General features: G+C 37.5%; 1 protein-coding gene across 3 annotated transcripts in view; it reads left to right on the top strand.

Moving 5' to 3' along the window:
* Positions 1-23,012, top strand: part of SPIDR (scaffold protein involved in DNA repair) — a 258,183-nt gene that overhangs the window by 40,244 nt on the left and 194,927 nt on the right. The gene's annotated exons all lie outside the window — the stretch shown is intronic.

Here is a 23,012-nt window from a genome sequence, read left to right as displayed (position 1 = left end):
TATACAGTGAACTAATATTTGACAAGGGAGCCAAGAACATCTAATCGGGAAAGAATAGTCTCTTTCACAAACGGTGTTGGGAAAAATGGATAACCACGTGCAGAAAAATGAAATTGGACTCCTGTCTTACATGATTCACAAAAATTAACTTGAAATGGATCAAAGACTTCAGTATAAGACCTGAGTTACAAAACTTGAAGAAAATGTAGGTTAGAAGCTCTTTGACATTGGTCTTGGCAATGATTTTTTTGATATGGCACCAAAGGCATAAATTAGAAAAGCAAAAGTCAGTGAGTGAAACTACATCAAACTTAAAAGCTTCTGTATAGCAAAAGAAACCACCGACGAACTAGAAAGGCAGCACTACTGAATGGGAGAAAATATTTGCAACCCATATACCAGATAAGTAATTAATATCTAAAATATAAAAATAACTCATACAACTCGATAACAAAGAAACAAAAAACAAAAAGTCTGATTAAAAATGGGCAGACCAACTAAAGAAGTATTTTCTCAAAGAAAACATTCAAATGACTAAAAGGTGTGTGGAAAGATGCTCATCATCACTAAGCATGGGGAAATGCAAATCAAATGCCACAATGAGATCGTACCTTACACCTATTAGAATGGCTGTCATCAATAAAACAAAAGATAAGTGTTGGCAAGGATGTAGAGAAAAGGAACACTTGTACGCTGTTTGTAGGAATGGAAATTGGTTCATCTACTATGGAAAACAATCTGAATGTTCCTCAAAAAGTCAAAAATAGATTTACCATTACAATCTAGCAATTCCCCTTCTGGGTATATACCCAAAGGAAATGAAAACAGTCGACACTGAGATAATTATCTAGAGACAGGTTGCACTTCAGTGTTTATTACAGCATTATTCACAGTAGCCAAGATGGGGAAACAGCCTAAGTGAATATCAACAGATGAATGGATAAAGATGTGTTTTATGAATATATGTAGGCCTCTCCAAGATGTTGCGGGTTCAGTTCCAGACCACTGTTACAAAGTGAATTGCAGTAAAGCAAGTCACATGAATTTTTTGGTTTCTCAGTGTGTATAAAAGTTATGTTTATACTATACTGTAGTCAGTTAAGTGTGCAATAAATAGCATTATGTCAAAAAAAAATGTACATACCCTAATTTAAAAATTACTTTATTGCTAAAAAATGCTAACCATTTGGTGCCTTCAGCCAGTTGTTGTCCCTTTGCTGGTGGAGAATCTCACCTTGATGTTGATGCTGATGACTGGTCAGGGTAGTGGTTGCTATAAGTTGAGGTGGCAGTTTCTTAAAGTAAACAATAATTGGTTGACCCTTTTCTAGTGAACGATTTCTCTGTAGTGTGCAATATTGTTTCATAATATTTTACCCATAGTAGAACTTCTTTCAAAATTGGAGTCAGTCCTCTCAAACCCTGCTGCTGCTTTGTTACTACATTTATATAATATTCTAAATCCTTTGCTGCCATTTTAACAATTGATTAAGTTCACTGTCTTATATGGGCAAGGTTCGTGGACCCCAAAACAATTACAAGAGTAACATCAGGGATCACTTATCACAGATCACTACCAAATATAATAATGAAAAACTTTGAAATACCGTGAGAATTCTTAAAATGTGACAGAGACACAAAGTGAGCAAATGCTATTGGAAAAATGGCACTGACAGACTTGTTGGAGGCAGGGTAGCCACAAACCTTCAAATTGTAAAAAATGCAGTATCTGCAAAATGCAATAAAGTGGCATGCAATAAAAACAAGGTATGCTTGTTCAGTGGGTTGTTACTCAGCCAGGGAAGAGGAGGACATTCTGCCATTTGTGACAACATGGATAAACACTGAGGACATTTTGTTAAGTGAGATGTCAGGCTGAGAAAGACATGGTCACTTACATGTGAAATCTAACAAAATCAAATTGGTAAAAACAGAGAGTGAGATAGTGGCTAACCAGAAGCTGGACTAGGGGCTGGAGACACAGGACAAATGTCGTGTAAGAGCACAAACTTGGCAACTAGTTGACAAATATGTCCTGGAGATCAAATGTATAAATGTAGTGAGTATAGACAACAGTATTGTATCATAATCATCAGTCTTGCTAGGAGACTAGATCTTGTTTTCACCACACACACAAAAAATAATAGGTAATATGGTAGAAGTGCTGACTTGCTGCAATGGTAGTCATATTACAAAGTATAAATGTTTCAAATCAACATGTGTAAATTTTTATATTATATGTCAAATATGTTTCAACTAAATGAATAAATACATAATACACACACGTAGACACACACACAGAGACACACACATACATATTTAGGGTTATACTAAGCTCAATTCTCAGTACTTATCTAGGTGAACTGAAAACATATTTTCACAAAAACTTGAACATGGAAGTTAACAGCAGCTTTGCTCATAGCCTTTCTAAACTGGAATTAACCCAGATGTCCTTCAGCAGGTAAATGGATGCATCCACACAGTGGAACACTCTCAGTAATGAAAAGAAACTATTGATCTATGCAGCCACGTGTGTGAATCTTCAATGCATTTTGCCAAGTGAAAGAAGTCAGAACCAAGTATATAATACAGTACTGTCAGGATGGAAAACAGATCAGTGGTTGACAACATTGAGCTAAGGGACTGACTACAAAGGAGAGAGATAAGTTCTCAAGGTGAGGAGCTGTCCGTCACGTACTGTGGCAATGCATGTACAAGTCCATGCTTGTCACAACCTACAGACATTTACATAAATCAGTTAAGTCAGGTTGTGAGGGGAACCCAGGAGGGAATACAGACTGTGGTGGATGATATAACTTCACTCAAGGGTTTGAGGAAGAGGGAGCTGACTTAAGTAACTTTAGCTAAATACTATAATGCTAAAAACAAACAAACAAAACTGTAGATACACATTGTATTCTAGTTGATGGTTGTTTCTCACAGCTGCATGACTTAGCAATTTTGAAAATACTTTGCTTGTGTACTCTGGTTGATCACATAAGTAAATTTATCTTCTATTGTAGATACTAAGAGCTGAGGAGAATGAAGGTACAAATAAGCAATGGGAAATGCTAAAATCAACTTCATGGTGTAGTATTGGAGTTCAGTCTATCAGTATGAACTTACATGCTTTCTTTAAGAAAAGAAAAAAATATATATATATAGATACACACATATATACACATATATACACACGTAGATAGGTTCAAGAAAGAAATACAGAAATGTGTGTGTGTGTGTGTGTAATTTTCTATCTCTGTCCACTGAGGGGGCCTAGAAGTGGTGAACAACAAGTAAAGCTAGCAGCCCTGGTCATGGTTTTCAGTGCCACGCTGCAATAAAGGGAATCAGCGCTCTTTAGAAAAGCAGTTTAATCTGTGACCAGGGCAGAGAAAATAAAAGATGAGCGTGGAGCATCTTTTGTTGTCAGAGAATAAGAAAGTATTTAGGTATTCGAAAAAGATATTGGGAGAAATGTCCAAAAGACATATTTAATACTTGGCCAAAGCTGAAACAACAGTTGGGGCAGTGAGATAAAGACTGATAATATTGAATTATAACCCAAAGAATAAAATAAATATCCAAGAGTCCATACTGCTATAGATACCTGGTTGAATAAGTAAATATAAACAAACAGAAGACATAGAACAACTTAGAGTTTCAGTAAATGTCAATGGAATGAGGGAAACAGGAAACGATCTTTAGGCCAGAACAGTAATAACTGCTGAAGGCAAGATCCATTACTGAATGTTAAAATCAATGGCAAAACTTAAGGAGAAATAGGATATATTTGTATCACTTTAAAGTACCCCCCCCCAATATTTAGTAATTACAGAGCAAAGAATAGTAACTTCACCTGATGAACTCTGGCAGGCACCCTTTTAACCAGGTGATCAATGTTAATAAGACATTGATATTATGTATTCTCTGATGTGATGAACTGAGGATACACCACCGCAATGTTCCTGACCTCAGTCTACTCATGAGAAAATATTTCGGAAATCCGTATTGAGGGACATTCTACAAAATATCTGAATGATACTTTGCAAAGGTGCCAAGTTTGAAAGATGAGTGAAGTAAGAAGAGCCATCACACATGGGAGGAAAATTGGAATACATGGCAGTTAAATGCCATGTGTGATCCTGGATTGGATCCTGAAACAGAAAGACTGGAGAAATACTGATTAAAGCCTTTAGTTTAAATAACAATATTGTACCAGCGTTAATTTTTATTTTCCTGACTATAACATGATTATATAAAATGTTAACATTAGGGGAAGCTGGGTGAAGACTATATAGAAAACTGTACTATCTTTGTAACTCTTTTTTATGTCTAAAATTTTATCAAAACAAAGTTTTAAAAAAATTCCTGCCATTTAGGACTTTCTTCTTTTAATTGAAGTTGCCATTATCCTTTTATATTCATGTATGTTTTGTAAGCACTGCCTTTATAGTAGATACAGATACACACATGAAAGCAGGCAGGTTCATTTCTTTAGCATTCTGTGTAGATGGAATGGTTTCTGAAGGATTATCAAGTGGTCTTTGCATAAAATTTTCATAATTCTTATGCCAAGGTGCTCTAAATTATTGAAGTGTTTCTGTGCTTCATGATACTGTAGAATGTGATGAGAGTATATACTTCTAACAAATTTATAATGTGCATGATGATTTTTATATAACATTAATATAGTGAAGGTGTTTTTACTTGGTTACATGGTCATATCATAGAAATACAGAGTAGAGTTGACTTTTTAATTAGTGCAAAATTTTAAGCTTAGGCCTACTTCTGGCACAGTTTTGGGCCATGTATCCTTCATTATCAGTTGGTGTTAAGATTTAGATTAGTTTTAACACTCATCTGAGTAAATCATATTTGGTTGAAAAAAGAAGCTTTTGTTTGAAGGTAAACCATATATATTTAAATTTTTTAACCTCCTGTGCTAGTGTTACTTAAAACTTAAACGTAATTTGAAATAATTATTAAAAATACTTATGTTATAGTTTTGAAAGGGTAAGGTTTAAAGTCTATTATAATTTTAAAAGAATGAGTATTCAAAAATTCTCTAGTATTTAACTATGTTGAGAAAAATCACTTGCTTCATCTGGAATCTAGGCCATAAAACTATCAACATCAGAGCTGGAAGCTATGTATGCCTGTTGGCTTTGACCTAGACACTGGATATGTGCTGCTGTAAGATGAGAGAGCTGTAAGAGTAGTAAATAATTAAGACTAAAAATTAAAGGGTTTAAGGGTGAATAAACAGACATCTGTCATTTTGTTGTTGACTTTTGCCAGTGTAGACTGCTGAATGTTTGTGGTTTGAGTCTTGTTCAGTCTGCGCCCTCTAGGGCTCGTGGGTTTCCCCCAGCGTAGGAGGTGATTGTGCCCTGCTGTAGTTCACGGTGAGAATGAGTGATCCTGATGTTATACCAAGGCTGGCATTTTTGGAGTAGAAAAAAAGGAGGATGGCAAAAACTAAAGGAAAAGACTAGTTCTTTTTTTCTGAAAGAAAGTATATAGACTCCCTGTCAAACTGTGTTTTCCTTGCCTTCTCATTTGCATCTTACCTTTGTGGATGAGTTAACATAACCTGTATGGGAATGACATAACTTTACTACCTCTTACCTGTATTAACTGCACTGCAGGAGAGAACTGAACTGTGGCCCACATTTTTCTTCACGGCTTTCTATGGAAGTGAGTCAGTACATTGTTTCTGGCTTTGCTTGCTGTCCCTCCCTCCCATGCTGGTGCAGGGTGCTTTGGAATTTTCCAGGTATGTCATCAGAGGAGGAGACACGGAGGAGGGCCAGAGCAGGGATTCACAATGCTCAGGGAGGGTCCTAGTGATTGTTGTGGGAAGAATTGAAAGTAAGTCAAGTGAAGTAGGGATAAAAATAATTACCTTAACTAAAAATGTATAAAACATTGAAAGCCCTTATCATATTTCAGTATCTTTTATCATCATATTTTAAAACTATTTTAAAATGTAAGCTGAGATTCTTTTTAGTGTGGATTTCGACACCTTTTTTTTTGTGTTTGTGCCAAGAACACAGTGTTCTGTTAAGTCATTCAGTGACGATGATTGCTGGCTTGCTGCCAACCAGGGTCAAGTTCATTCAGATAAGTTTCAGTGTAGGTTCTGCAGTGAGTGAGGAACATTCCTCTTGTCTTGGCATGTTAGGTGGGTCTGGAGAATTAGTTGTTTTAAAACAAGATTATTAGTATTTTTTGACTTTTAGGGATTTTTATTTGTGGCTTCAGTATACAAACAGTGCTTTTGATGCTGATGCCACCTTCTTGTCTGTTTATTGACTCCCCGTGCCTGAACTGGTGAAATATCACTGCTCTCCTAACCATACCAGACAAGTGTCTAGTAGGTATCGCATGAACTCTGCTGTGTCATGTAGGTATTGCTTTATACCACTGAAGAGAACACACAATATTCAGAAAGTGCTTTTCTCAGTCACATATGCGAAATAAAACTCGAAAAGGTGGATCAGAAGCAAGAAAAATACTATAAAAATATACCCATCTTTAAGGATTTTATTCATCCTTTCATTCATTAGAGTGAATGGTTCTTTCTCTGTTTCTTGGGGTCTTTTTTCCTTATTTACCATCTTTGTTTCCCCATTACTGAAATGCATTGCCTCTGTTGTATTAAAAATGCAGTCAGTACACAGATAAAGATTAGAGCCTGAAAATTATACATGTTTAAACACATTTTTTCTGAAAATATTTAATTTGCTTATGTGTGAGTGAGTAAACAAATATATCTTGCCTTTTAACTAGCTCACTACATCTTCAGAAGATAACTTTTTCCTCTATTTATTGAAGTATTTAGCCAAAGTGATTATGTTTGTGTAGATACTGATAAAGGTTTTAAAGAAGGCTTGCATTAGTGTCTCTTGGAATACATGATCTTTTTTTTTCCTGGTAATTTCTGTTTCTTTGATTTTTGTGATTGACCACTGTCTTTCTTACTCATTAATGCCTTTCTGGAACCTGGCAGGATGCCTTGTCTTCAGCTGCTCACTATGCACTTACTCAGAAGCTGGCCAGTTAATGGACAACAGTCACAGGTCAGACTTGTGATGATGGAGCATTTAGGTGTGGGAACTTATTTTTATATCATAAAAAATAATCAAATAAAGCAAGTAAATCACAAACATATACTTTCATAGGCTTATATTAAGTATTTAAAACCAAACATGTTATCAGAAGCTGTTATATAAACATTTCTTTGGAGTATTTTTCAGCATGGGTTACTCTGGCTGGTCTTCCAGTGAAGCTTGAACAGAAGAAACATTTTTTTGTCCCCATTAAATCTTCCTTTGGCAAAAAGACTACTTGATCAGTCTCCCATGGATCTTTGAATGGTATTAAGATTTTAAGGCAGATTGAATGTGCCTGAATGTCTCAGAAAGCCTTAGAATGTTAAATGCTGGAAGGAACATGCTACTTCTTTCTCTCCTTCCTCAGGAGGCATGCTGTGTTAGTTGAAGGTCAGGGTTTGGGCACTGTACCCCAGCTCTCTTCCTGCTCCACTATGCCCTTTGTCATGGCTGCCAACAGTCACTGCCTCGCCTGCCTTTCTCCCCAGCTGGATGGCATTTCTTGAGGGTGGGCTCATCATGAATGAGTGAGTGAATGAGTGAGTGGAGAGAGGCAAGACATGCAGATGGATGATGGCAGGGACTTCAGAACACTGCTGGCAGAAGACTCACATACTCATGGTACCTGTGTCTGTGATGAAATCATAATTGAATGCAGCTATTTAAACATCCAGTTCTCCTGAAAGTAGAGTTGGTGATATTATCTTTTTTACTGTGTGTATATTCCCTTAAACTTCTCTACTTTTCATCAGACAGCTTTATGCCTGTAATGAGGGAGCATAATTTCTCATTCAGTGATGACTCCCTCAGAGTGTCTGTCACTACTGAAGCTTTCATATTGTAGTTGAGGATACTGAACAATACATGCATCCTGATAACATCAGAATTTTCAACTGTGAGAAAAATTAAGTGGAGAAAGATTCTGTACTTCATTAAGGAAATGAGTTAAAGGAATGAGTGTGTAATAAGTACGCATGATCACAGGGCCTGGCCATTTGAGAACCTTTTATCAAATTTTTATGTGATCATTAAATTTCATGTAGACAGCTCATTAGCACAGTTGACGTGTCCCATCGGTTGAATATGTGGTGATGATCTGTATAACTTACCTTTTCGGGAGAAGTTTTAATGGAAACCTTTCTTGAACAGACAGCACATTTGTGGTGGGTAGGGGCAGGGAGGGTTTGTATCTGAGACTTAAAGTAAGACCAATATATACATAAAGTATTCAGTGCCCTAGAATCTTGGGCACTGAACTTCAGTTTTCAAAACTTGTAAAGACATCTGCTGTTTTGTGGGTGCCCACCTGATACATAGAGTGCTACAGAATCTCGCTTACATTCAGTTTCTCATTCAGTTTCCACAGTGACCCTGTTGAGATAGGCATTACTGTCTCTATTTTGCCTATGGGATAACCTGGCTGTGTCTCAAATTAAAAACTTGCCCAGCATTCCTCCACTGGTAAGGGGCAGATGAGGACAACCAGCAGAATCTTTGGGTTAAATCCTAGGAGAAGAATCTCCTTACATTCTAATCAGTTTAAGTTCAGTGCTCATGTAAAAGGTTTTGAGTCTTAAATAAGTAGGAAATTAAGGAATAGGAGGAAGTGTGAATTTTTCAGCCAGGCTTGTAAGGGAATACATAAACTAGTTTGCTTCTTGTTCATCCTTTATTTAGAGTCTTCCACCTAAATTTTTAGCCTTGACACACCTTGGTATTTGGATCTGAGAGAGGGAAAGTCATTCCACCATGTTTCCACATCCCAACACCCACTCCCCAGCTACCAGCCAGAACTAGCTGTGCTTATCTCACCTGTAGTGGAGACTCAGTGCACTGCTCTACATGGTGTGTGTCTTAGAATTTTTAAAGATATCCCACTAGGTTCTAGGATATCTACCTGAAAAAAGGACCAAGTGGAGGGGTTGAGGAAGGTCAAGAGAAGGAGGACATTTGCTTGAGTCAGACTTTTTTCCTTTATCTTATTTTTACTCCATCAGTTCACTTTGGTTATGGGTCACGTTCTTTCTGTGGTATGATGGAGCAAGGTAGCATTTATTTCCCTCACTATACGATTTCTGGTTCTGTTGTGTTTTTGAGCCAAATTTCTAAGAGGGAAAGCACACAGAACCTCAAAGTCATTTCCATAAATATGTGCTTCTGTTTTGTTTTTCACTTATAAGAAATTTGAAATCTGGAATTTTGGGTTCTGAAAAACATAATTGAGGAAGGAAGTGGGAGGAAATAAGGAGAAAGGAAAGGAGATTTCTTATGTGTTGAGCATGTAGTGTTTTAAAGCTGCGTGCAGGTCAGTGAATGATATTAGAGAGCATGAAATATAAATATACATATCTGTGTTTCAGCAAATTTGTGAGTATTTACTCACTGAAGTGTGTGTGGCTTACACATATTTTATTCTGATGGTCTTTGCTTTCCACCCTGGTCCGAATTGCCATCCTTATTTATCAAATCTGTTTACAAGTAAACTGGGCTTTGAGCTGACCATCTTATTTTAAAGGAATACATATCTTATTTTTTCCCAGATAATCATGTGTCAAAAATAATAGGTTTACAGTGTACGCTCACTCCTGAGTTAGGCTTGTTTCCCTGTGGTGACTGGTGACAAGACCTAAAACAGATATTCTTAATTTAAGATGAAGATTTAAGGCTCAGATCTCCTTTTATCTACCCCACAACAAGTTTTGTGAAGAGAAAACAAAATTAAATACATTCACATTAGTTCCCTCTGTAGTTGTCTCTAAACATGGAATGTCATTGGCTTAGATTGTCTAACAAGGACTTCTCAGTTCAAGAGCACTTTCTGACCCTTATATTACTTCAGAATTTTAAAGATTTTGTTTTCATGTAATATGTCCCCCACCCCTTTCTAAATGGGTTCTAGTCCTGCTCATAGTTATTTACATTTAAGAAGTTGGGATGTCATATACACACATACACACACACTCCTCTTGCTGAATTTTCTCTTCATTATTAACTCTTAACCACAGTGTAATTTTTTTGTAGTCTTTTTAGCTAGGGGTAATTAAACATTTTTGTATAATTTATTTTCATTTTAAGACAATAACTCCAGTGTGACTGCGATTTTATAGACATCTGGTGATGAGAGTGAGACATAATGGTCTCAGACCCTTGTATTTGTGTATAGTTTTAGTAGATTTCTGTTTTAGGTTATTATCTGTGACACTTTAGAGGAAAACTTCATATCGCCTCTGTTACCATTGTGTTGGAACACTGTCAATCCTGTATGTTGACAGCATCGCTCATTTGAAAAGCACCACAGTCAAGGCTTCTGCTGGTTTGGGAGTCTTAGGTCCCAGTTCTGTGCATCAGAGCAAGTGAAGGAGCCCTCATTTTGGCTGTACCTACAGGGGCAAAATGGAAAAGACAGTTGATGAATACAGAGCAGTGACTTTATGTCTTATCTTTTCTACTGGGATGAGATGTGGTATGAATTTGCTTTAATTCTTTTTCCTGTTTTCCTCGAAACTTAACCACTGCAGGTAAACTTGAGATTTTGATCACTTAGTCTTATGGCCTATAGAGTTTGTAAGTGTCCTCCAGTTTAGGGTAGAGAGCATCCCGCCTCTAAAGAAAGTACAGTCGTTGTGTGTGTGTTGCATATATTTTTCGTGTCTCAAGAGTATGTCATGAATGATACAGTTCTTATTTTGGAATGTACCACTAGCTTTCTCTTCCACGGTATTCTTCCTACTCCAAAAAAATGGATCCTCAGTAACACCAAGCCACAGCAGTGGCTCAGGATTGGCTTTCATACCAAATCGTAAGTACGTATGCATGTGTGTAAAACTGTTCGAAAGACCCTGGAACAGTTTACCACTCTCTGTGACAGAAATGGGGAAACAGGCAACAAAAATCATTGCTATGTGGCTGGTTATTTCTCAGTAGTCCCTAAGCAGCCAAATAATAATCACTCTCCACTTGTAATTCAGCAAGCCTGGAGAAATTTATTCCGCTCACCTTACTTGTCATTGATCAAGCTCCAGGGCAGGAGGCCTGTGAATGCATGTGGACCCGGGCAAGTGGGACCCAGAGGGCCTGACCCAGTACAGGGGCTGTAAGTCCTGGTCAGCTCTTTACTTGCGAGAATGTGATTCCAGCATTGCCAGAGCCTCTCAATTTCAAGAGAACCTATCAATCCAGATCTCTGTGTGAGATCTTCCAGTTTCTACATGTAGACAGCTAGTTCAAAGAAAAGTAAAAACCAAAAGTGAAAAATTCTGTAGGGCAAAAAGCAAAACCAAAAACATTTCTGTGGCTGCAGGTTTGCGTCCTGTGCTTTTAAGTATCTTGTGGTGCCCATCAGCCTTGTTCTTGGAATTGCCAGACCACAAACATTGCTTTGGTGCTGTTTGCATTTATGGTAGGATAGGACTTTGATTCAACATTTATTTAGCGTTTTTGGTGAACATTTTTCACACTTTGCTTAAATGCTGTTGTGCTTATTAATATTGAAAATAAGAGGTGAATGATGCTGATGAAACTAAAAAAAAAATATTACAGCTGATAAACAGATTAAATGACCACATTACGTAAATAAAAATATCTAAAGTGTTAATGCTGTGACCTCGAGTAGGTTCAAAACTGCTCTGACTTCAGTTTTATCATCCCTAAAATTAGGACAGTAATATCTATTAGACCTTATTGTCAGGTTCAGGTGGGGCAATGTATGAGGATGAAAGAGCTTTGTAGACGAGTGCTCTGTGGTGGGTGTTCCTGCATCCTTGACTCGAGTTTAGGCTTCACTGGAAGAGCCATTGCCACCTTGTTGGCCTAATCTGGGCCAAAAGTGTCAGAGGAACCCTGGCTGTGGTTTCAGGCAATGTTTTTGTTTTTTGTTTTTCTTTTTTTTTAATTGAGGTATAATTGACATGTAACAATATATTAGTTTGAGGTGTACAGTAATGATTTGATATTTGTATATTGCAAAATGATCGCCACAGTTAGTCAAGTTCACATCCACCAAGCAATGTTTTTGATCCTGTAATGTCAAAGTAGGTTTTATTTTTTTTTCATGTGAGATGTAGAGCCTACTCCTGGATGAGGAACTAACTCCACTAGCTGGTTAGGTCTGCTTAGTTGTTTAATTACTGGTTGGCAGGCCCCAGTTTCTCTTTAGCTCACAGATAGAATTCGCATTTGAAAAATATTCAGTGTTCGTTTGATTTCTTTCAGTTGTAACAAATCTTACAAACTATGATTTGAGTTTCTGAAACACGGTATGTTTCTCATAGTCTTTTCAGTGCCATTTCTGGTAAAGCAGGCCTCATAATCCAAAAATATTTGCTAAAATGTACCTCTATCTTTAATAATTAAGTTTTTTTTTTCTTTGAGTTTGTTGTGAGAGCCTATCTTGGATCTGTAACTACTGCAAAATCTTGGGTGAGTTTCCAGGCTTCTCTGCATGCATATAGGGAGGTAGCAGATGGAGATTCTTTAATTTTAGTTTTTTAATTGATTTGGTTTTTAATTGAAATATATTGGACACATAACACTGTATAAATAAATTTAAGGTGTACAGCATGTTAATTTCATACATTTATATATTGCAGTATGATTGCAATTGTAGCAATAATCAGCAGCTTTCTGAGTTGCATAATTATCATTTCTTCCTAGTGGCTGGAATTATTAAGTTTCAGTCTCTCAGGAAGTTGGATAATTATAATACATGATTGTTGTCTATATTCATGATGCTGTACATTTGTTAGATCTCTAGGGCTTATTTACTACCTGCTGAAAGTTTGTACCCTTCCACCACATCTGTCCTGCCCTACACCCCCTACCCCCTGGTAACCACCATTTTACTCTCTGCCTTTACAAGTTTGGCTTGTTTAGATTCCACGTGTAAGTGATAACCATGCCGTACTTCTCTTCCTCTGTCTGACTTAGCTCTTTTAGCTTAATTGTCTCCAGGTCCATCCACATGGTTGTAAATGGCGTGGTTGGGCAGTCTCTTCTGTGGGATGAGCAGCCTCGTATGTGCAGTTACCTTCTGTCTGCCCTTGCAGTAGGCCTGTGGCTGTTCTCCTGGATGTGTCTGTGCTGTGTACAGCACAGCACCCATCTCAGATGAAGGAGTCCACAAATATTTGGGCGTGTTACCTCTATGACTTGTTTTCTTACACAAGAGAAGATCTGGTAAAGACATATATGTGTATTTCTGGAAGCATCAAGCTTCTTCTTGGGCATTGAGCTTTATAACAGACCGTGGATAATCTGCCCCATTTCCGCACTTGCAGAGGTAGCTCTGCCTGGCCTCTGTAGGTACCAGGTTCACATGGTCCACACACCACAGGCAAGGATGGAAGCCTCCTCACTCCTGCTCCATCTGCCCACAGTCCCCTTCCCCCAGTAGCCCAACACCATTATTAAATTCTTCCAGAGATGTAAATAAATGTATATGAAAATCTGTCTCCTGTCCTTCTTAGACGGGAGGCAGCATACTTGACATACCATGCTCCACACGAAGGGCACATTTAGTGTGCCCATATCTTTCTGCTCTGGCTCAGGAAGTCTCGTTCTTTTTACCATGGTGTCGCGTTGTCCCAGCACGTGGTGATATCCTTGTTCATTTAGCTGTTCCCCTCTGGGTGGACTTTCAGATTGTTTCCCATCTTTTACTTATGAAACAAAGCACATGACTGAGAGTTTTACACATGAAAATGTACATTTTCCAAGTTCTATTCCTCTTCCTACTTTAAAACTTCTTTTGCTATGTTTTCAACATCTAGAAGAAGTAGTTTATTGTCCTAGAATCTGTTTTCTATTTACTCCTATTTTAAGAGTCTTAAATATTTAATTTAAACATTAAATAAATTGACTTGTATGCAACTCTGGACTGTTAGTCATTTTATTACCTCATTCTTGTAGAGACCAGAGTGGGTGGCCTACTGTATTAACCTCTGTTCTAAAGATGTTCTTCCAGGCAAGGAGAGGTAATGATTATAAAAACAAGTGAAAGCTTAGGACTACAGTTGTAGATTGGATTGGGGGGGGGAGTACTGATTCTTTAGTTTCTTGTATGTGCTGCATAAAATGCTGAGGGATTGAAAAAGAATATGTCTGAATGTACACTTCATATCCACGGAGAGAGATCTTGATAAAGTGGGAGAGAAACAGTGCACCTGTGGAGAAGTGGCAGGAGTCAGATCAGAATACGGCTGATGCCCAGCGGTGTGGGTGCAGGGGCTCTTGAGGCAGATGATGATCAGAAAAGCCTTCGTGAGCTGCAGGCATGTCTGACTGAGAGAGCAGTGCACAGAGCCTGAGATGGGACTAGAAAGGTGAGATGTCCAAGAGGCTGACTCTGCGATGTAGAGTAGGATTATTGGGCTCCAGCTATGAGTTTGGAGCCCAGGGAATGCTGAGTGTTGGTCTTAGGTCCTAGGATGAAGAGGGCTGCTCTGGTTCCCTTGTGGGGATTGCCGAGTCATCTGAGTGATGTGTTGGGGACTTCATAGACATGTGTGCATGGACAGAAGGAGAAGAAAAGGAAGTTCCGGGGAGGTTAGGTTAGGAGACCAGTGTTTCTAATGACCCCATTCTAGACACAGAGTGTGCTGAAGAATGGAAGGGGGAAGGGAGAGTGTTCAAATTTGTTGATGAGTTAGTTTCAGTTTGGTTTGATGTCCAAGTGAACAGAGGGTAAAATATAGATAAAATAATCAAGCTAAGGCTGATGTCCCGGAACACTAGCTACCTGCTGGTATAATGAAAATCAGAAAGGAATGACTGAAGGAAAAGGTTAGTAGTTCAGTTTTATCACGTGAGGTTGAGTGAGATATTCAAGTGTAAGTGTCTCAGGCCTTTGTAAGTGAGTAAATTAAGGATACAAGAGCAGGAGATACAGATTTAAGAGTTGTCTATAATTTTTTGCTTTTTGCAATCTCAGGATTGAACAGTAAAATCATTATACAGAGAGAACCCAAGTACCCTATTTCTAATCAGTACCATAAAATTCTTCCCTTGATGGTAAGTATTTTGATGCCAAGTTTTTGTGGTTTTTGAGTTTTCTTTATAAATTGTGGTAGGTGGAATTCTAAAATGGCCTCAGCATCCCTGCTTCCTGCTGTACCTTGCATAACCCTTCAGACTTGACTAGGGTGGCATTTACTCCCATGTCTAGGTTTTGTTATATATAGCACAGTGGACTTGAAAACTAGAGTTGATCCTTGGTGGGCCTGAGCCCTTTAAATCTGGGTCTAGAGGTCAGAGACTGAGGAAGTCAGAGATTAGAAGTATAAGAGGGATTTATGTAATATTACTGGTTCACAGTTGGAAGAGGCCACAGGGCATGGATGTGGCAGCGTCTTGGAGCTCAGAGTGGACCCTGGCCAACAGCCAGCAAGGAAGTGGAGACCTCAGTAATAAAGCTGAAAGGGGCTAAATTCTGCCAATAAAAAGAATGAGCTTACAACCAGATTTTTCTCCAGAGCCTCCAGGGGAGAACTAAGCCCAGCCAGTACCTTGATTTCAGCTTCGTGATACTGTAGCAGAGGACTCAGTTTAAACATGCAAGACTTGTGGCCTAGAGAACTACTAGCTAATAATAAGCCAGTGTGACTATAGTCTCCTGAGTTTGTGGATACTTGTGTAACACATGATAGAAAAACTAACATAAAGCTTGGGAACAGCATTTAAAGGGCACAGATAGTGTAATTTATTATGTAAACCCACATGTTTAAGACAGTGGGAATATGTGAACATAATGAAGTTAATTAAGTAGCTGGCAAGAAGTTCTGCTGCTGGCGTCTTGCACATTCACAGAGCCACATTCACTGTCCTTCCCTTTGGGAGCCCTCTTTGACCCCCTTCCCCTCCAACCCCTGGGCCTGGCTTCCCGCCCTTCTTGCACACCCTGTAGCACTCGTCCTTCCCCCTTTCCTAGCATGTAGTGCACTCTGTAGAGGCAGATTATTCCCTGTCTGTAAATGGCCTGAGTCTGTCTGAGTGTCTGCAGCGGCAGTGTCTCGCAGAGCACTTGGTGTTCTGCACTTGTGTTGAATGAAGAGGCGAAAGGAAGGTAGGACCATTAGAGCACAGTGACTCAAAAACCCAACTAGAAATTGTAGGATGATGATTATCAGTGGTTCACAGAGTCAGAGGGAGCTGAGAAGTTAAAAGGATGGTTTTGCCACTCTTGATTGTGGACCATTTAGAGTAAAATGCTAAATGCTAAAACAAGATTTCAGAAATAAGAATTAAAAAGCAAATCCTTGGTGCCTCACATCTCCTGCAGAGGTGAACATGCTGTGGGTCTTGATAGAGAGAAGTGACATGGTCACACTCACTTCCTACACGGTAGAGAAAGTCGCACATGGTCTTTTATGAAAAACTGTTAGTAGCCTCCTTCTTGTTAATACCACTATTAAATATTTATAAAACCTATTACTGACTAAAAACATATATGAGTACTGTTTCTTGTTTAATGGTGGAAAACGACTGCTCTGTGAATATAAGCAGCTGGGAAAGAATTCTGGACATGATAAAAAAATTTAAAAGAGAGATAATTGGGTGGGGCATGAAGTTTCTTTTGAGTTTCTGTCATCCACAGATGAAAGGGATGGAAACAACTTCTAGAGGTTCCTTAAACCTTATCATGAAAGTTGTATTAAACTACAGACAATAACTTGGGCTATTTCATTTCATGCCAAGGAACTGACTAGTAATGTTTTCTTTGTGACTAGGATACATTTTGTAGGCAAGTGAAAGTAAACCCTAGGAGAAGTTATGATTTATCATAGAGCCCAGAAGCTCATTGGGGAAGGGTTTGTATGTGAAGAGGACAGTGCAGGGCATCTTCAAATGAAGAGGAACATAACCAAGATTCTTACTGGGTAGGAGCAGATGAGTGAGAGCAGTCTTCCTCTGTCCCTTTAAGTCGATATCAACATCAGAATTTTTCCAGAAAAGCTTTCTTCAAGGAATAGAGAAGGAGAACAGCAGCTCCTAACAGTTAATGAAGACATGATTTGACTTCTGTGGGCAAGCTTTACCCCAAACTGCATTGGCAAAGTTTCAAATTATAATTAATGATAGCCTGAATATTTTAAGTTTTAAGTATATGTAAGACCACAAGTCATTTCTTCAGTATTTTCTCAAGTTCTTAAGACACTTAATTCTCCCTCTTGACTTCCTCTTCATCTTGGAAACTGCAATTTCCTTGGTAGGAACAACTTCCTGCTGGGCACCACTGTCTTTGGCCACTTCTGTCTTGAATGCCCTGTGTTTTCACCTAGAGCCATAACTGCATTGCAACACAGGCCATTTCATCATCCTATGAGTTGAGAAAGTCAAGCAGGAAATCACCAGTTGACTGTCCCCAGTGCAAGCTTCGTGTTTCTTGGTTGCTGTGTCATGATAGGCAGTTATGAAGGGGATGCTTTATAGGAAGAACCTCTTTTCTAGGGTATGTTTAAGAGTCTAACTATCTGGGGAACAAAATACATGTGGAAAGAAAATATTTTCATCACAGTTTGAAAAAGATCCTATTGTTCAGGGCTGTTTTCTACAGCCATATTAAATCCACTCATTTCCAACAGCGACTCTTTTGATTTGTCTATCTCTTTCTATTTTTTAAGTATGTTGTCAACCCCCTACCCCCCGCCATTGTATGGGTGTCTTTTCCTTTAACAGAGTGGAAAATAATCTCCATTTATCTTCCATTCTCTCCTGTGTTCTATGCTTCAGGTCTGTTGTGTTCTGTTAATCGCATCTTCTCTACACAGGAGCTGATTTCATGATTATCTCTTGAAAAGGTGGTTTCCTAGATGTAACAATGGGTCAGAACAGAAGTGTTTAACCTATCCAGCAAGTAGTATCTGTAAATTTGGTTGTGGTCTCCTGGAGGATCTTTTCGTTTGTGTGACATCTATTATAGAAAGAACACTGTCTGCTCTCCTCCCAAAGCAGAAGGAACCTCTTTAGTTTCCTTCTCCATCAAATGCAGAAGTGGTGCAAAGTTTATTTTCCCTTTGTTGCTGTTCAGATGGAACAGTTGCACCTACGGCTCCCAACACATAAGGGAAAGTTATAGTGGGAAGAAAACATTTTTCTGCTATTGTTATTTAGGGAGCAGATAAAGAGAAGTTTTCAGTGAGTGATGTGGTCAGACTTTATTTCATATTCTCTCTTAGAATAAATTTTTTTAATGCCAGTCTATACTCTTGGAGCCACGCATCCAAAAACTAGGTTAGGCTTTCAAGTTCACTGTCTCAAAGAAGGACAGACATGTATACAAACAGGACATAGACATTTAGTAATAGAAATGGGTACATATGTAGTGGTGGCAGAAAGAAAAGCCCTTTGTGGGTTAGGAAGGACTTCATAGTAGATCTATGCTAAAGCATGTGGGAAATACTAAAGTAGACTCTAGAGGTAGGTATGTGGGTGCCCCCTATAAAATTCACTTGTAGTAGCAGGTCAGGGGTGGGGGAGAAAAGAACTTCATAGATGATGGATGCTTTAACAAAATTTTTGGCATTGAATAAGAGTTTGCCAGCTAGAAAAGAAGGAAGAAGGGAATTCCAGGTGAAATACATAGTATACTTTTTAAAAGAAAACAAAAGAAAGGAAAACAGCATTCTGGGGAAAATTTAGTTATGTGGTGTGACTGGTTGGACTTTTTTATTGAAGAGAAATAGTAAATTTGGGAGTTTGAGATTTATAGATGTTAGCCACTATATATATAAAGAGATTTTTTAAAAGTTTCTTCTGTATAGCACAGGGAACTATGTTCAATATCTTGTAATAACCTTTAATGAAAAAATATGAAAACAAACATATGTATGTATATGCGTGACTGGGACATTGTACTGGACACAAGAAATTGAAAGAGAAGTTACAGTCTACAGTCAACACCAAAAAAACAGGAGGCATTATAAAATATTACTACAAACAATATACCAATAAAATGGACAACCTAAAAGAAATGGATAAATTCCTAGAAATGTACAGTCCCCCAAGATTTACTCAGAATGAAATAGAAAATATGAATAAACTGATTACCAGTAATTGAATTGAATCAGTAATTTAAAAACTTCCCACAATCAAAAATCCAGGAACAGACAGCTTCACAAGTGAGTTCTACCCAACATTCAGAGAAGCATTTACACTTATCCTTCTCAAACTATTTCATAAAATTGCAGAGTGAGGTATGCTTCCAAACTCATTCTGTGAGGCCAGGACCATCCTGATGTCAAAACCTGACAGAGACAACACAGAAAAAGAAAAGAAGGCCAATGTCACTGATGAACACAGATGCAAAAATCCTTTAAAAAAATACAGCACTATATTAAACTGAATTCAACAATAAATTAAAATAGTCACACACAATGATGAAGTGGGATTTATCCCAGGTACGCAAGGATGGTTCAATATTTGTAAATCAATCACCATGATACATCATATTAATAAACTGTGGAATAAAACTTATCTCACTGTGTCTCAGTAAATGCAGAAGAAACTTTTGGCAAAATTCAGCATTTATGATAATAACTCTCAAGTGGGTATAGAGGGAACATACCCCAATGTAATAAAGGCTGTATATGAGAAGCCCACAGCTAACATCGTACTCAGCAGTGAAAAGGTGAAACATTTCCTGTAAGATCAGGGAGAAGACTAGGATTCCCACTCTCGCCACTTTTATTCAACATAGTATTGAAGCTCTAACCACAGCAACCAGACAAGAAAATAAATAAAAATAATCTAGATTAGAAAGGAAGAGGTTATACTGTCACAATTTACAGATGACATGATACTGTATATAGAAAATCCTGAAGACACCACCAGTAAATTATTAGAACCAATAAATGAAGTCAGTAAGGTTGCAGGGTACAAATTAATGCACAGAAATATGTTTCATTTCTGTGCTCTTAACAACAAAGAAGCAGAAAGAGAATTTAAGAAAATAATCCTCTTCATAATTGCATTTAAAAGAATAAAAAATGCCTAGGGATAAATTTAAGCAGGGAGGTTAAAATCACTACATTGAAAATTAGGAAACAGTGATTAAAGAAACTGATAGTGATGCAAACAAATGGAAAACAATACCATGCTACATCTTTCCATATGATGCTCATGGATTGGAAGAATTAATATTGTTAAAATTACCACACCAAGGCAATGTACAGATTCATTGCAATCCCTGTTAAAATACCAACAGCATTTTTCACAGAACTATAACAAATAATTCTAAAATTTGTATGGCAACACAAAAGACCGTGAATAGCCAAAACAGTCTTGAGAAAGAAGAATGAAAAAGAGGTATCACTTCCCTGATTTCAACTATACTATAAAGCTACATTAATCAAAACAGTATGGTGCTGAAACAAAAATTGCCACATAGCTCCATGGATACAATAGAGAGCCCAGAAATGAACACACTCTTACATGGTCAGTCTATGACAGAAGAGGCAGGAATATACAGTTGGGGAAAGCAGCCTCTTCAATAAATGATGTGGGAGAACTGGACAGCTACCTGTGAAAGAACCATACTGGACAATTTTCTTACACCATATACAAAAGTAAACTCAAAATGGATTAAAGACTTGGTTGGATGTAAGACCCAAAACCATAAAACTCCTAGAAGAAAAAACATAGGCAGTATACTCTTTGACCTCACTCTTAGCAGTATATTTTGGGTCTGTCTCCTCAGGCAAGGGAAACAAAAGCAAAAATAAACAAATGGAACACCATCAAACCAAAACTTTTTTCACAGCAAAGCAAACTATCAACCAAACAAAAAAGGCAACCTGCTGAATGAGAGAAGACATTTGCAAATGATATATGTAATAATGGATTAATATCCAAAATATGCAAAGAACTCATAAAACACCAAATTAAAAAAACAAACAACCAAATTAAAAAACGGGTACAGGAGCTGCATAGCTATTTTTCCAAGGGAGACATGTGATGCCAAGAGACACAGGAAAAGATGCTTAATATCACTATTAATCAAGGAAATGCAAATCCAGACCTCGAAGAAATAGAATGTCACTCATGTCAGAATGGCTGTCATCAAAAAGAGAACAAACAACAAGTTGTGGTGAGGATGTGGGGAAAAGAGAACCCTGTGCACTGTTGATAGGATTGTAAATTGGTGCAGCCACTGTGGAACACAGTATGAAAGTTCCTCAAAAAGGTAAAAATAGAACTACCATATGATTCAGCAATTCCACTTCTGGGTAGTTACCTGAAGAAAACAAAAACACTAATCAGGTGTAAAATTTGGCAGTAGTCTAGTTGAAATTTTTTCTTTTTTAAAAAAGAAAGAAGTTAAGGGTTTTTGTTATGTAGAGCATGTAGTCTAGTGAAATGGATTTATTGATTTTGAGTAGATCCTACATAACTTAGTCATTTCATTGATTTGCAAATCAACGAGGATTTTAGTGGTAGGCCCAAATGACTATTGTTTAAAAGTTCTACTGAATTCATGTTAATATTTGATTGTGTTGAAATCTAGTACTCAACGTAAGTTTTGTTTTTTAAAATTCCAAATTTAATAGCATGAAAGATAATGATCTTCTGATACTAATAAATATGCAGTGGGACAGGCCCAGGAGAAATAAGTTCTGGGAAGTGCTTACGTCTGAGGCTTCCCTTTGAAATGCTGCTCTCAGCTGTGTGTATATTACTGCTGCTGCTGCTGCTGCTGCTGCTGTTGTTATTATTATTATTATTATTATTATTATTATTATTATTATTATTATTATTATCATTTTCTTTTCATAGAAGTTGAGCTGTTCTTGACCTGTTGTCATTGTCTTCTTTAGGTTAATTTGTGTTACCCATTTTCTGTATGGTGGTGGTTTCTACTGAACCATCTTTTTTCTCCTGTCTATCTGGGGAATTTTACAAATAGGATTAAGGACAGATGTGGACTAAGTCAGGCAAAAGGCATTTCAGAAAGAAAAAATAAAATAGATAAATCTGATTTTTCTCTAGAAGTTAAAACAGCATAATAGAAACCAATTATAATAAAGCCAATTACCTTATTTTGCTTTAGGTATGTTATTTGTTCATATAAACTTCTAAAGTAAAGAGTATATCTATTCAAAGCAGTTAATCTTTTTTACCTAGAAATAACAATAAAAATATAAATTGTCCCATTTTGAATATATTCCCAAATTGTTTGGATTTAATTATTGTGTCTTGTTTATGTAGTTTTGAAGTCAAAATATCTGTCTAGAGTCTCTTTTGTTTTCTCCTTTTTATGTCTGTCCAGCAAAAAAAGGGTATTTCCCTGTTTGTCTCCACCCAGGGCTTCTTTGTGACAGTTTGGTTTTAGATGCTGTCCTCACTTTTAGCTGAGATTTAATCTTCTGATTTGTTCTAGACAGCTGAACTTTCAGTTATACCTAATTTAATCAAGGAGACAAGAAAGCCAATTTAAACAATAGACAACACCTAATTTTAATAGATGTAGCCAGGTGGATTTATAGCCAAAACTGGTAGAATGTTCTCAAGGCATATAATTCTCTTATTTTGCTTAGTCTACTTTAGAAGTTTTCTCTTTTTTGGGGGGTTTGGTAAAATAAATCAAGACTTTATAGCTATTAAGAAAGCAATTTTTTTTTGAGGCGGAGCCTTTAAAGAAATAGCTCTGATAGTTTTACATTCTCAAGTAGTTAGGAATTTCTTATGTTCAGGTTTTTTTTTTTTTTTTCCCCAAGGATAGGTGTCATTAAATCAGCAAGTTGTGGGTGATGAAAGTAGGAATTTATATAGATTTGGGGCTCTTACAACTATGCCTAAGAACCTAGCATGATAGAAAAGCTTTTTTCAGTTTGACTTCATTCAGAATCATGTATTACCCTAATGCTTGAGATTCATGTTACTGCTGGTCCAGTGTCTCAGAAGTTT

Source organism: Vicugna pacos, chromosome 29, assembly GCF_048564905.1.
Source record: "Vicugna pacos chromosome 29, VicPac4, whole genome shotgun sequence".
Classification (NCBI taxonomy): domain Eukaryota; kingdom Metazoa; phylum Chordata; class Mammalia; order Artiodactyla; family Camelidae; genus Vicugna; species Vicugna pacos.
The sequence above is the reverse complement of the archived record's forward strand: the minus strand, read 5'-3'. Positions and strand labels throughout refer to the sequence as shown.